A 14620-nucleotide genomic window follows, 5' to 3' on the forward strand; every position below is an offset into this window, starting at 1 on the left:
GGAATAATTCCATGGAAAAACTTTTAAAAACCACTTTAGATCTGAATTCTTATTCGAAGACAGAGGTGTAGACCCTCCCATTGAAGAAACATAATTGAAGACAATTAGAATTACTGATTCCTTAAGGTTCAAAACAAGTTAATGCTTTGAAATTAATCTCTAAGAAAGTCTGAGTCTTAGAGCAGGATCAGATTTACATTGATCAGCCTTGAAAGAGAGATGGTCTCAACAAAGAGAAAACATGTTTTGGGAGATCTAAAGACAGACTAACTTCATCAAGTGAAGATTAAAAGTACAGGAAAATGGAGTTGGCAAAGACAGGAAGCCCTTCGAAGGGCTATGGTATAACACATAGCTCCCAAGTAGGTAAAACAGAGCCAAAAGGGATGAAAATCCAATGGTATCTAGTTTTACCACCAAATCTGGCTTATAGAATAACTGTTAGGTTCACCAGCTGTTATGCAAAATCCTCATAATAATCAGCGATTTTTCCCTTTTTTATGTGAGGTTGAGGTCTCTTCTTGTGGCAATGCTACCTATTTTACAGCTTCATTTTATCAAAGGAGAGTGATCTTGTTTCATTGAAGCTGCTGGAGTTATTTTGAGCTTTACAGTGAGGCACAATCTGAAAACCAATAAACACTATCTACCCCTCTGTCAATAAACAAACCCTTGACACAATTCAATCAGATGCCTCTGATGATAAATTGAATATCTATGGTGCCCCAAATGACTTGCTTTTGGAGTATAGATCACAAGCCACTAGTTCAATACCATTTGGAGACTCAAAATATTTTAGAGTTGAAAGGGAACTTAGAGCTCAATTTTGGACATATTTATTGAATACTAGCTATGTTCCTAGACTTGTAATGTTAAGGCTAGATGATATCTAAAGTGTATAATATTTAAGATATTACAATATTGGGCAGACAATAATTAAGAGTAGGATTATGTTCTAATTACTTAGAAGGGAAGATAACAGTGATAATGACAACATTTACCTATTGAGGACTTTCTAAAATCAGGCATAATGCTAAACTTTATAAGCATTTTCTCATGTGCTGCTCAGAACATCCCCCACTCACCACTGTAATAAATATTTACATGCATACATATTAGAATGTAAGCTAAATGAGAGCAGGGCCTTTGTATGTCCTGTTCTTATTTATCACCTAAGAGCGTGCCCATCACAAGCTAGGCATTCAATAAAGATTCAGTGAATGAATAAATAAGTGACTGAATAAATGAATAAATGAAGGGCCAATCCTACAAGTCCATGCTATTTGATCTTTGATTATAAGCAGAGAAGTTGAGGATCCAAAAGATTAAGTACCTGGAATCAGGAGTGGAGACTAGAACCCAAGCAGTTTGAGTCCAGAACAGTACCATATCATTTGGTATAGATGAAGCAACATGGCATAGTATGGTGGAAGTGAAAACAGAAATGTCAAATAGGTAAATCAGATTAGGTTTGAGGTTCTGCTATCGGAGGAAAATAATTTTCTCATTATTTATAAGATATAGCAAATCACATCTGGAAATGAATTTAAAAGAATTCTGAAGACCCCAGAGAGCCCCGAGCAGCCCCACCGCCGCCGCCGGCCGCAGTCACCATCACCGCAACGTGAGCAGCGAGGCCGAGACCCAGCAGCCGCCCCCCCCCGCCCCCGCCCTCAGCGCTGCGGACACCAAGCCCGGCACCACGGGCAGCGGCGCAGGGAGCGGCGGCCCGGGCGGCCTCACATCGGCGGCGCCTGCCGGCGGGGACAAAAAGGGCATCGCAACGAAGGTTTGGGAACAGTAAAATGGCTCAGTGTAAGAAACGGATCTGGTTTCATCAACAGGGCTGACACCAAGGAAGATGTATTTGTGCACCAGACCGCCATAAAGAAGAACAGGCCCAGGAAGTACCCTCGCGGTGTAGGAGATGGAGACGCTGCGGAGGTTGATGTGGCTGAAGCAGAAAAGGGTGCGCAGGCAGATGTGGCAGGCCCTGGTGGAGTTCCTGGGCAAGGCAGAAAAGATGCAGCAGACGTACCCATTAGAGACGCTCTCCACGCCGCAGGGGTCCTCCACGCAATTCCCAGCAGAAGTACCAGAGCAGCGAGAGTGGGGGAAGAACGAGGCATCGGAAGTGCTCCCGAAGGCCGGGCCCAACCGCGCCGGCCCTCCCGCAGGCGATGCTTCCCACCTTACTACACGGAGGAGGCCCTATGGGCGTCGACCACAGGATTCCAACCCTCCTGTGCAGGGAGAAGTGATGCAAGGTGCTGACAACCAGGGTGCCGGAGAACAAGGCAGACCAGTGAGAGAGAACATGTATGGGGGTTATAGACCACGATTCCGCAGGGGTCCTCCTCGCCAAAGACAGCCCGGAGAGGGTGGCAATGAGGAAGGTAAGGAAAATCAAGGAGATGAGACCCAAGGCAGCAGCCACCTCAACGTCGGTACCCCTGCGACTTCAACTACCGACGCAGACGCCCTGAAAACCCCAAACCACAAGATGGCAAAGAGACAACAGCAGCCGATCCACCAGCTGAGAATTCGTCCGCTCCCGAGGCTGAGCAGGGCAGGGCTGAGTAAATGCCGGCTTACCATCTCTAGCATCATCCGGTTTAGTCATCCAACACGAAGAAATGAAGATGAAATTCCAACACGAAGAAATGAAGATGAAATTCCAACACGAAGAAATGAAGATGAAATTCCAGCAATAAGAAATGAACAAAAGATTGGAGCTGAAGACCTTAGGTGCTTGCTTTTTGCCCACTGACCAGATAAATAGAACTACCTGCATTATCTATGCAGCATGGGGTTTTTATTATTTTTACCTAAAGACGTCTCTTTTTGGTAATGACAAACGTGTTAAAAAAAAAAAACCTGGTTTTTCTCAATACACCTTTAAAGGTTTTTAAATTGTTTCATATCTGGTCAAGTTGAGATTTTTAAGAACCTCATTTTTAATTTGTAATAAAAAGTTTACAACTTGATTATTTCAAAAAAATCAACAAACGGCAAGCACCCGTTAATAAAGGTCTTAAATAATTAAAAAAAATAAAAAATAAAAGAATTCTGAATTTTCATTTTAATGAGACCAAGCCATCTAAATGTGTAACCATCTAAATATTATCAAATAGGGATGACTAAACTCTTTACTACCAAGGTGGACAGAGTTGACAAGCAACAGAACAAATACATAAAATCAATAAATTACAACCCTGAGATTCTAATCCAAAGTATTTTTCTATAAAGCTGTCTCCTTTGATTTTGCCACACATTTATACACTGGGTAAAGTTTGTTGAGCTTCAAATAGAATACATTAGCTAAAAGAGTTTTTCTCAAATAATAACTCAAGTATCTGCAGTCTCTACCAAGTGTCTGTGTTGCTATGGGCTAATGTGACCTACAGGTTCAGAAACTTGATGTAACACACTGTTTAATCTGGGAAAGATTGTTTTCCTGTAATTGGTGACTCTTGAAAGTCACTAAATGTTGTTTCATGCTGTAGGTTAGCTTCATTAGCCAGTGAACTCTAATGAGGTGTAAACCAGATAAATAAATGTGCTGGTGCTAACTCCTTAAAACAGAAAGCAGGAAGTTTTTAAGAGGGTGGAGCTATTAGAGTTTAAATAGTTGTGTTGGGTGCCTGGGTGGCTCAGTCGGTTAAGCCTCTGCCTTCGGCTCAGGTCATGATCCCAGGGTCCTGGGATCGAGTCCTGCATCGGGCTCCCTGCTCTGTGGGGAGCCTGCTTCTCCCTCTCCTCCCCACGTGTGCTCTCTATCTCACTATCTCTGTCTCTCTCAAATAAATAAAATCTAAAAAAAAAAAAAAATAGTTGTGTTACATCAGAAGTCAAGAATGTCGCACACACAATATAACTTGCTTTTTCTGTAACATTTATGTACAAAATGCCACTGTCTTAAGCTCGGTATAGTATAGGTAATGTAATAGTATTCCTGCCGACCAGGCCTCTTTCTTCCGTTCATGACTAAAGTCACCAGACCCCCACCTGGATTTTGACAGGGTTCTAGGCCATAGGTTTAGAGAATAGGAGATGCTCTGTGTCAAGAGTCATCTTCTGAATCTGTCAGCTTTGTTACTGATCTTGTTCTGATCATGGTTACTTGTCACTGTGGCTGAAGTATCTATACTGCAGAGACTGAAATCCTGAAATATCCCTGTGGTGAAAATCCCTGGCATATTTGGAATTTCATTGATCTTCTGTCATTTTGATTTGAAATAAGTCCCTGTGAGAATTTACTGGGATACTAAGAACTGGACAGTCTCACAGTCCATGCCCAATGTGTGCAAACTGCAGTATAACTAAAGAGGGCCTTTATTTTTTATGGGACCATAGACAAATTACGTTATGTACTTTACTGAAAGTCTAGCATCTGAGGTGCTATGTAGTAAGGCAGTGGTCTTCTCAGGTTGGACTGTTTGCTAAGGTACTTGTTTATTTGGAAATGCTTTTGATGTTGCTTAAAATCTATTGCCGCCTGCCTATGGTTTCCCCTATCATCTGTTTTTAAGATTTCAGACATCAAATCTTTATTCATATTCCCTGAATAATTATATACCCCAGAAATTTATCTCACACTAAATGTCTATATTATTATGTCTTAGCCTTGACATTTTTTGGTCTGACATGAACTAGACAAACTTCCTAAACATGTTAAGTCATGAAATTCAAGATATTAGCAAAAAAAAAAAAGTGCCACAGTCAAACTATGAGACAACCTACTGGTTGCTAAAGGCAAAGATTTTCCTAGATATTTAAGAGATCTGTACGAAGCATGCTTATTGGGGCACCTGGGTGGCTCAGTCAGTTGAGTGTCTGCCTTTGGCTCATGTCATGATCCTGGAGTCCTGGAACCGAGCCCCGCACCAGGCTCCCTGCTCAGCAGGAAGCCTGGGCCTCTCCCTCTGCTGCTCCCCCTGCTTGTGCTCTCTCGCTCATGCTCTCAAATAAGTAAAATCTTTTAAAAAAGAGGCATGTTTATTACCCCACAGATACTGACATTCTAAGCTGATAGTCATCTTGCTTCTCAGTATTTAAAAACTGTCCTAACAGCCCTTTGTGCATTCTTAAAACTTATTGTTATATGCAACTGATGAATTACTGAACTCTATATCTGAAACTAATGATGTACTATATGTTGGCTAATTGAATTTAAATAAAATAATTAATAAAACTTATTGTAGACCCTAAGATTGAATAGATTTGATTAAAATCTCATGATTCACTTCTATCCTCCTTCAAATGAAGCCACTGTCAATTATGAATGGCCTTTTTAAGTTTTTTAAGCTTCATCCACATGACAGAGGTTATGTTAAAAACTACAAGTCCTACCTACTTCATAATACTGCTGAAGATAAAGTGAAATTAAGCATGTTAGAACATATGCTATTTTTCCTTAGCCTCAACTGTAACTACAATCTTCAGTGATTTCAGGGGATTCCCTCAATGGATAGAATTCAAAGATCTTCATCTTTCCTTCTAATTCAAGTGTTCCATGATCTTCCTAGCCCAGGCAGAATAAGATAAGTTATAAAGGTGATCAAGACGTTTATGATCGTGATTAGGATCCAGAAAAAATAAACCAGAGACAAGAATCAAGAAGTGATGAAAGGTTAAGACCATGGCAATTGAAATCTGGATAAAGCAAAAATATGAGCAAAATAAGCAGAACATGCTATTTAACATGTTACCATCTTTCAGAAAGACATTATATGTTTATTATGGACTGTGCACCAGCCTTCGAGTACAGTTAATCTGTAGCCACTAGAGATCAGCTAAGCAAGGGAATGGAAATTGAAAAAAATAATTACCAATTACAAGCAGATCTAGACACAAACAAAGCCTGACCATGCTGTGGACAACATTTATCAAAGGTAGTGAGTGCTTCTTCACCCTCATCTCTCTACCTGGATAGTGAGACTATCAAGATGCAATCAGGTTAAATTACCTAATGGAAACAATCACTGAATCCTATTCCCAGGTGGCAACCTGAAACTGATGAGTGTCACGCTCATTTTAACAACTGTATCTAATTGAATAGGACCATTTTGATGATGAGACAGATGACCTAGATAAATAAGATTCTTTAACTCTCCAATTAATTTGCAGATTAAAAAAGACAATAAACCTACTGTCAGCACTTATAACTCTTTGTGCAAAGTAAATGTTTATTAAATACCAGAGGTCAAGAATGGCTCAAATCTTTTCATATTGGACACTGCGCTGCTTTTGCGTTTGTTTATTTCCCTCTTTTAGTGTTCTTTTAATAGGTTAATATGAATGCTACTCAACATCATCTTTAAAAAGCTTAATTTTCTAGAATATACCATCCAATCCAAAAGTCAAATTCATTGCCTTCTTTAGTGTTGTACATTTTTAAGAATGTGTAGACTACAGAAATTAGTAGCAAATAACTGGTACTTTAAAAGATAATATAAATGAAGGTATTTGTGCTGAATAGGATCCTGTCCTTCCAAGGGCCAAAATATTAATGATTTTGAAGGCAAGAGGCTATTCTAGACTCCAAGGAATGTATTGTAGAGGCTAAAAGTCATAATACTACCAGGACAATATAAGATTTAGGGTAAAGAGTATATAAATACGTTCCAGCACAGATTGTACACCATCAATGCATCTGCCATATGTTTAAACAGTTGCTTCATGGTAAGAGGTTAGGAGAAAGACTTTCTTCTTTCCATATTTTAGCGCTTTGCTCAATCTGAGAGTCCCATCACTCCATCTGAATATAATAGGGTAAGAGGATTTCAGCATTGGAATTTAGACCACTAATTCAATTTTTTTTTTACAGCTTCACTGAGGTAAATTTTGCAGTATGTAAAATTTGTGTAAAATGGCTTTTTGTAAATTTGTATAGTTGTATACATAAACAATCCAGATTTAAAAATTTTTTTTTGCTAGCCTCTAAAATTCCCTGGAGATTGATTGTTGTCGATTTCTGCTGCTACCTCACTCAATCTAGAGGCAACCACTGATGTGCTATTTGCCATAATAAATTTACCTCTTTGGTCAATTCATATAAATAAAATCATACATTATATCATCTTTTGCAACTAGCTTCTTTTACTTAGCACATGGCTTTTGAGGTATATATATAAAAATAAATAAATAAAAGTATGTATCCGTAGCTTGTTACTTTGTATTATTGAATAGTATCTCAGTGTAGAAATTCATCTATTCACTAGTTAATGGGTGTTTGCCTTATTTCCAGTTTTTGACTATTATGAATAATGCTGGTATCAACAGTCAGATGCAGACTTAGTGTGATTATATGGTTTAATGTCTCTTCTGTAGATCACTAAGAGTGGAATTCCTGGGCCGTATGGTAAATTTATTGCATAACTGTATGGAACTGTGAAACAGCATTCCAAACTAGCTGTTGCATTTTAATGTAGGAATATATGAGGGCTGTAGGAATATATGAGGGCTCCAACTGCTCTAAATCCTAGCCAACACTTACTATTTTCTGACCTTTTGACAAAAGCCATTCTAGTATGTGTGCAAACATTTCTCACTGTGGATTTAATTTCCATTTCCCTAATGACTAATGGTATTTAAAACTTATTAGTCATTAAAAAGGAATATGATGAATAATTTTATGTCAACAAATTAGGCAACAAAATAACATTCTTAGAAATTTCTAATACTGACTCAAAAAGGGAAAAAAGTCTGAATAGACCCATAACAAAAAGATATTGAATTCATAATTAAAAATCTCATTGTTCAGACCACCAGATAGCCACCACCATATATTTATGTATATATATGTACAATCATATACATATATATTTTTTTAAAGAATATTGACAAACCCTTTCAGAAAATAGATGACACTTCTCAACTCATTCTATAAGGTCACTATTGCTCAAAGCAAATTAGGCATACATATTAACTATTATATTTTCCAAGACTGTACACAGTGACGATTGCCAATGAGTTAACTTGACTGCTTGTAATTCTGACAGAGGGTACTTGCTTCTGTATATTGACCATTTCTTGTTCCTCTCCTGATTTTTAAAAAATGTATTCTTTTTCATAGAATTGGTATAGTGAGTCTATTAATATAGTAATAGAATCTATATGATGGCAGTATTTAAAGGAAATAAAGGAGTAATCTTGCTTCATTCTAAGACTTTTTTTAGCTAAGTGTTGATTGGACTACCCTCAAATTTTCAAGTTGAGAAATGACAGACTATTTCCACTACAACTGAAGTCTGATAAAATTAGGTATTTATTCTTTAGTAGGATATTCTTTAACCTCATGTAATTGTGGTCTTTCCAATTTTTTTTCTTGTGGTTGACTTCAAGTTTTATAATGTTGTGGGCTGAAAATATACATGGTATGATCTCAGTCCTTTTGTACTTGTTGAGGCCTGATTTGTGACCAAGTATGTGATCCATTCTGGAGAATGTTCCATGTGCACTTTAAAAGAATGTGTATTCTGCTGCTCTAGATTGCAATGTTCTGAATATATCTGTTAAGTCCAACAGGTCCAGTGTGTCATTCAAAGCCATTGTTTCCTTGTTGATTTTCTGCTTAGATGATCTGTCCATTGCTGTAAGTAGGGTGCAAAGTCCTCTTCTACTACTGTATTATTATCCATGAGTTTATCTTTGTTATTAATTGATTTATATATTTGGGTGCTCCCAAGTTGGAAGAGCAAATCTTGTTAAAATGTCTATACTCAAAGCAATCTACAGATTTAATGCAACCCCTATCAAAATACCTACATTTTTCACAGTGCTAGAACAATCCTAAAATTTGTATGGAACCACAAAAGGCCCCAAATAGTGAAAGTGATCTTGGAAAAGAAAAGCAAAGCTGGAGGCATCAGAATTCCAGACTTCAAGCTATATTACAAAGCTATAGTCATCAAAAGAGTATGGTACTGGCACAAAAACAGACACACAGATCAATGGAACAGAATAGACAACCCAGAAATGGACCTACAACTATGGTCAGTTAATCTTCAACAAAGCAGGGAAGAATGTCCAATGGAAAAAAAGACAGTCTCTTCAACAAATGATGTTGGGAAAATTGGACAGTCACAGGCAGAAGAATGAAACTGGACCACTTTCTTACACCATACACAAAAGTAAATTCAAAATGGATGAAAGACCTAAATATGAGACAGGAAACCATCAAAATTCTATAGGAGAACATAGGTAGCAACCTCTTTGACATTGGCCATAGCAATTCCTTACTATATACATTTCCGGAATCAAGGGAAACAAAAGCAATATAAAAGGACTTTATCAAGATAAAAGCTTCTGCACAGCGAAGGAAACAATCAACAAGACCAAGAGACAACCTTTGGAATGGGAGAAGGTATTGGCAAATGACATATCTGACAAAGGGTGAGTATCCAAAATCTATAAAGAACTTATCAAACTCAACACCCCAAAAACAAATAATCCAGTTAAAAAATGGGCAGAAGACATGAACAAACATTTTTCCAAAGACATCCAGATGGCTAACAGACACATGAAAAGATGCTCAACATCACTTATCATCAAGGAAATACAAATCAAAACCATGATGAGATACCACCTCATACCTGTCAGAATGATTGAAGTGAATAACACAGGAAACAACAGACGTTGGTGAGGATGCAGAGAAATGGGAACCCTCTTACATTGTTGGTGGGAATGCAAACTGGTGCAGCCACACTGGAAAATAGTATGGAGGTTCCTCAAAAAGTTAAAAATAGAACTACCCTAGAATCCAGCTATTGCACTAGTAGGTATTTACCCAAAGGATACAAAAACAATGATTTAAAGGGACATATGCACCCTGATGTTTATAGCAGCATTAATAAGAACAGCAAAAATATGGAAAGAGCCCAAATGTCCATCGACTGATGAATGGATAAAGAAGAGGTGGTAAATATATACAATGGAATATTACTCAGCCATAAAAAGAATGAAGTCTTGCCATTTGCAATGACATGGATGATGCTAGAGTGTATTATGCTAAGTGAAATAAGTCAGTTAGAGAAAGACAAATACCATATGACTTCACTCAAGTGGAATTTCAGAAACAGAACAGATAAACATAGGGGGAGGGGGAAAAAAGAGAGGGAAGCAAACTGTAAGAGAATCTTAACTATAGAGAACAAACTGAGGATTGCTGGAAGACAGGTAGGTGGGGAATAGGTTAAATGTGTGATGGGTATTAAGGAGGGCACTTGTGATGAGCACTGGGTGTTAAATCTAAGTCATAAATCACTAAATTCTATTCCTAAAACCAGTATTACCCTAAATGTTGACTAATTAGAATTTAAATAAAAACTGGAAACAAACAAAAATTAGGTATTTAAAAAATATATTTATATTACCAGACCTGGTGATATGAATTCATTCTGTGGAAGGCTGAGCATAACATATTACCAATTATGGGGTGCCTGGGTAGCACAGTCAGTTGAGTGTCCAACTCTTGGTTTCAGTTCAGATCGTGATGTCCTGAGATTGAGCCCCACATTGGGCTCCATGCTTAGTGCAGAGTCTGCTTGAGATTCTCTCTCCCTGCCCCTCCCACTTATGCCCTAGTGCTCGCTCGCTCTCTCTCTCTCTCTAAAAAATATAAATCATACAAAAGAGTTACCAGTTACTAGAAGCAGTATACCTAACATTAATTACAGTGCCAAAGAAACCATGGTTGCAATCAATTATATAACCACTCTTACTTTTGCAGTATTTTCATTTTTACATTTTTTCAACTATTCAAATCTCTTCCAGTCCAATTCTAAAGCATGTATCAATTTTTTTTTATGAAATAGGCAATTAAATTTGTTATTGGCAAAATGACTGGTATTGATTAAATTAATGAGAAATGGAATCATGATGAAGTAAATTAAATGGATTACTATCAAGTCAGTTGTTATGTGATCCTTCTTTTTAAACACAAATTTTATTTTCATATGAATGAGTTAATGAAATTTAACTGATGTCCTTTTTCATGTAACCATTGGCACTTATGGATACTAATTTGATGGTTTCCATAAAGTCACAAACCATCTCCCCAGAACAGTAAAGTTTATGACACAGAAATGGGCCTGCTATCAATAACATGTAACAGATCTCAGAGTAAGATAGTAATAATATGTTAGTGGGTAAAAAGATATTTCCCAGTTGCCAGTTAAAAAAAACAAAAGCACAATATTGTCAAGTATTGAACATAGCATTGTTACATGTTGGTTTTTATTTTGTTGTAGGACACAAGAAGCCTATCAATATTAAAGCTTTATTTCCAGGTAGCACTGTAACTTCATTTCCTGGGCTTCCACCTTAATAAAAACTCAAAGTAGAACATTTCTTTATTTGTATTGGAAAATTAGCCCACTAACATAGAGTAATAGGCTTTATTTTTTTTCTAGCTTTGCATTTTTTCCCCTCACTCTAACTCCTAGGGTTGCTTGAATTAAGTTTATATAATGCATTAACAATATAATTTTCCTTGACCTTTCCAAAGTTGCTACAAACCTCATAGATTTCTTCTGTTACTATCTCAATCACTTTCTGATCATTGCTGACAGGCAAATTTTCAAATAATGTTATAATCATAGTTCATGCCTCCATCAAACATTTGATTTTTTTTTCAAACATTCCTGATTTTTTTAATGCCAACTGGATAAAATTTACAGTCTCCAAAGTTGGAATTTAAGCATTACACATGTGATACTGCTTAACTTAGGTGACTTATTTATTCTCCATGAAGTCTTTGCTTTCTCTAGAGTGGAAGTTCAGTCTTCACTATCAGAAGATTACTATCTTATTTGAGATTAAATTAAGGCTACACTAAAGGCTACTCTGAACCTGTCAAACAAATATTAAAAGCAAAACTTGAAATGGTAACATTTATTTGAAAACAGTAACACCGTATGCTAGAACAAAATCCGAAATGATATAAAGCAATACAAAACAAATCCAGAAACCCATAACACAAATCACAATATCTATTGTCCAATAAATATTACCAGGCATTCACAGAAAGAGGAAAATTTAATCCATAAATGGGAGAAAAGTGAATAAAGAGACTCAGAAATTCCATAAATGATGGAGACAAAAAAACAACTAGCAAAAAAGAACATAATATGGTTTCTATACATCAAGATGTTTATGTATAAGAAGACAGAGGAAAATACAAGCATGATAGAAGATAAATGAAAAATTAAAAATGATCCAATCACACATTAAAAGAAAGACTTATTATTAAAAAATTTTAAAGTGCTGGATAGGATTAATGGCAGATTAGACACAAGAAATGGAAGATCAAAGAATTTAAAGATATAGAAGTAGAAACTATTTATAGTAAGTCACAGAGTTTAAACTATTAACAACTTCATGGCCACAAATCTAACAACCTATGTGAAATGGATGAATTCCTTAAAGACACATCTGCCAAAACTCACACTAGGAAAAAAAGACATGTGAATAGGATTACATCTATTAGAGAAATGGAATCAATGATAAATGACTTTGCAAAACAGAAAACACCAAGCCCAGATGTGTTCACTAGTGAATTCTTCTAAAACACTTAAGAAATTATACCAACTCTCTACAATCTCTTCCAGAATACAGAAGCAAAGGACATACTTCCTAATTTATTCTATAAGGCCAGAATTACCTGAATACTGAAATACGATACAAAGAGATAATAAGAAAAATACAGAATATCTCTTATGAACATAGATGTAAGATTTCTCAACAAAATATTGGCAAATCGAATCCAACACTGAAAAGAATTATACATCATAACCAAATGGGATTTATCCCAGGTATGCAAGGATAATTCAACATTTAAAAATCCATTTATGTAATCCATCATATCAACAGACTAAATAAAAAAAATATTTGACAAAATCCAGCACTTATTAATGATAAAACTTATAAGTAATTCTAATATAAAAACTCTTACTTAGCAAAGTAGAAACAAAGAATATCTACAAAAAATCTCCAACTAACATTATACTTAATGGTGAGAAACACAAAGCTTTCCTGCTAGGATTAGCAACAAGGTAAAGATGTCACCTCTCACTACTGTTTTCAACATCATACTGGAAATTCAAACTAATGCAGTAAGACAAGAAAAGGAAATTAATGGGAAACATATTTGGAAGGAAGAAATAAAACTGCCTTTGTTTGTGATGACATGAACATCTATATGAAAAACCCAAAATAACTGTCAGAAAACCCCCTGGAACTAATATATGACTATAGCAAGGTGACAGGATACAAAGTTAATATAAAAAAAGTTATTCATGGGGCACCTGGGTGGCTCAGTCGGTTAAGCGGCTGCCTTCAGCTCAGGTCATGATCCCAGGGTCCTGGGATCGAGCCCCGCATCAGGCTCTCTGTTCAGCGGGGAGCCTGCTTGTCCCCCTCTCTCTGCCCCTGCTTGTGTTCCTGCTCTCGCTGTCTCTCTCTCTGTCGAATAAATAAATAAAAAAATCTAAAAAAAAAAAGTTATTCACTTTCCTATATACCAGCAATGAACATGTGGAATTTGAAATTAAAAACACATTACTATTTATATTGGACCTCCAAAAGTGAAATAGATATAAATCTGACAAAACATATACAAGATCTACATGGGTAAACTACAACTCTGATAAACAAAAAAACAAAGAACTAAATGGAGAAATAGTCCATGTTTATGGAATGAACATAATTGTCATGATGTCTTTCTTCCCAACTTGATGTATACATTCAACACAATGCCAGCCAAAATTCCAACAAGAAATGAAAATATTTCCAGGGAACAGAATTCAAGTCTAACAGTAAATATTCCCTAAACCTGGAGCGAAGGGCCCTCAATTTATCTACTAAGTGTGATTTTAGAATTGCTGAAGAAAAATGACTGGAATGTGTCTGCCCTTCTTCTCATTTTTGAATGAGAATATTTTTGTGGTTATGTATTTGTCCAAAGGACAATTAACATACCTTGTTATTTCTAGTTCTCCAAATCAAGAAGACAGCTTTATTTCTGTTAAAAATACCACAGGTCCAAAATGGTGTCACTTAGTTTAAGGCCCAAGTCAATAAACCAAGACTTAATACCTAACCTAACTGCAATTTCAACCCCCCAGAAATGTCACCTTTAACTAGTCAACATGGCAATTTCCTGCTGATAGACCCTCTTCCATTCCCTTTATGAGGTAACCTTGCCAAAAACAGTGGATTCTTCCCTAATCATTTCTTTTTCCACTCCCTGTATACCTTTGAAAACCTCTCCTTTTCTGTAGTCCTTTGGAACTCCCCTCTACTTGCCAGAAAGGATTGCTGCCTGGTTTAGGAATTTATTATTAAAAGCTGGTTTGACCTTTAAAATTTACTTGGTAGAATTTTTGTTATTTAACACTTCCAATTTAGAAACTACCACCTATCACAAGAGACCCTACATTTCAGCTTGATTCCATTCCTGTATGAAACCTTTAGATTGGCTCAGTTGGGGACTTACCTGAAGGAAAAAGAATGAGCCAATATTTGGTAACCACAAGGGTAGAAAGTGATATTCATGAATGGTTTTAACAAACTATGTCTTGATCTTCAACCTCTGCTGTAGTGAAGAGCAATGTTATAA

General features: G+C 36.6%; 1 pseudogene; it reads left to right on the top strand.

Moving 5' to 3' along the window:
- Window positions 1-302: 302 nt before the first annotated feature.
- Window positions 303-2654, top strand: LOC118007515 (annotated as a pseudogene).
- Window positions 2655-14620: the final 11966 nt, after the last annotated feature.

The sequence above is a fragment of the Mirounga leonina genome, unplaced genomic scaffold, assembly GCF_011800145.1.
Source record: "Mirounga leonina isolate KUSES-001 unplaced genomic scaffold, KU_Mleo_1.0 Mir_125, whole genome shotgun sequence".
Classification (NCBI taxonomy): Eukaryota; Metazoa; Chordata; class Mammalia; order Carnivora; family Phocidae; genus Mirounga; species Mirounga leonina.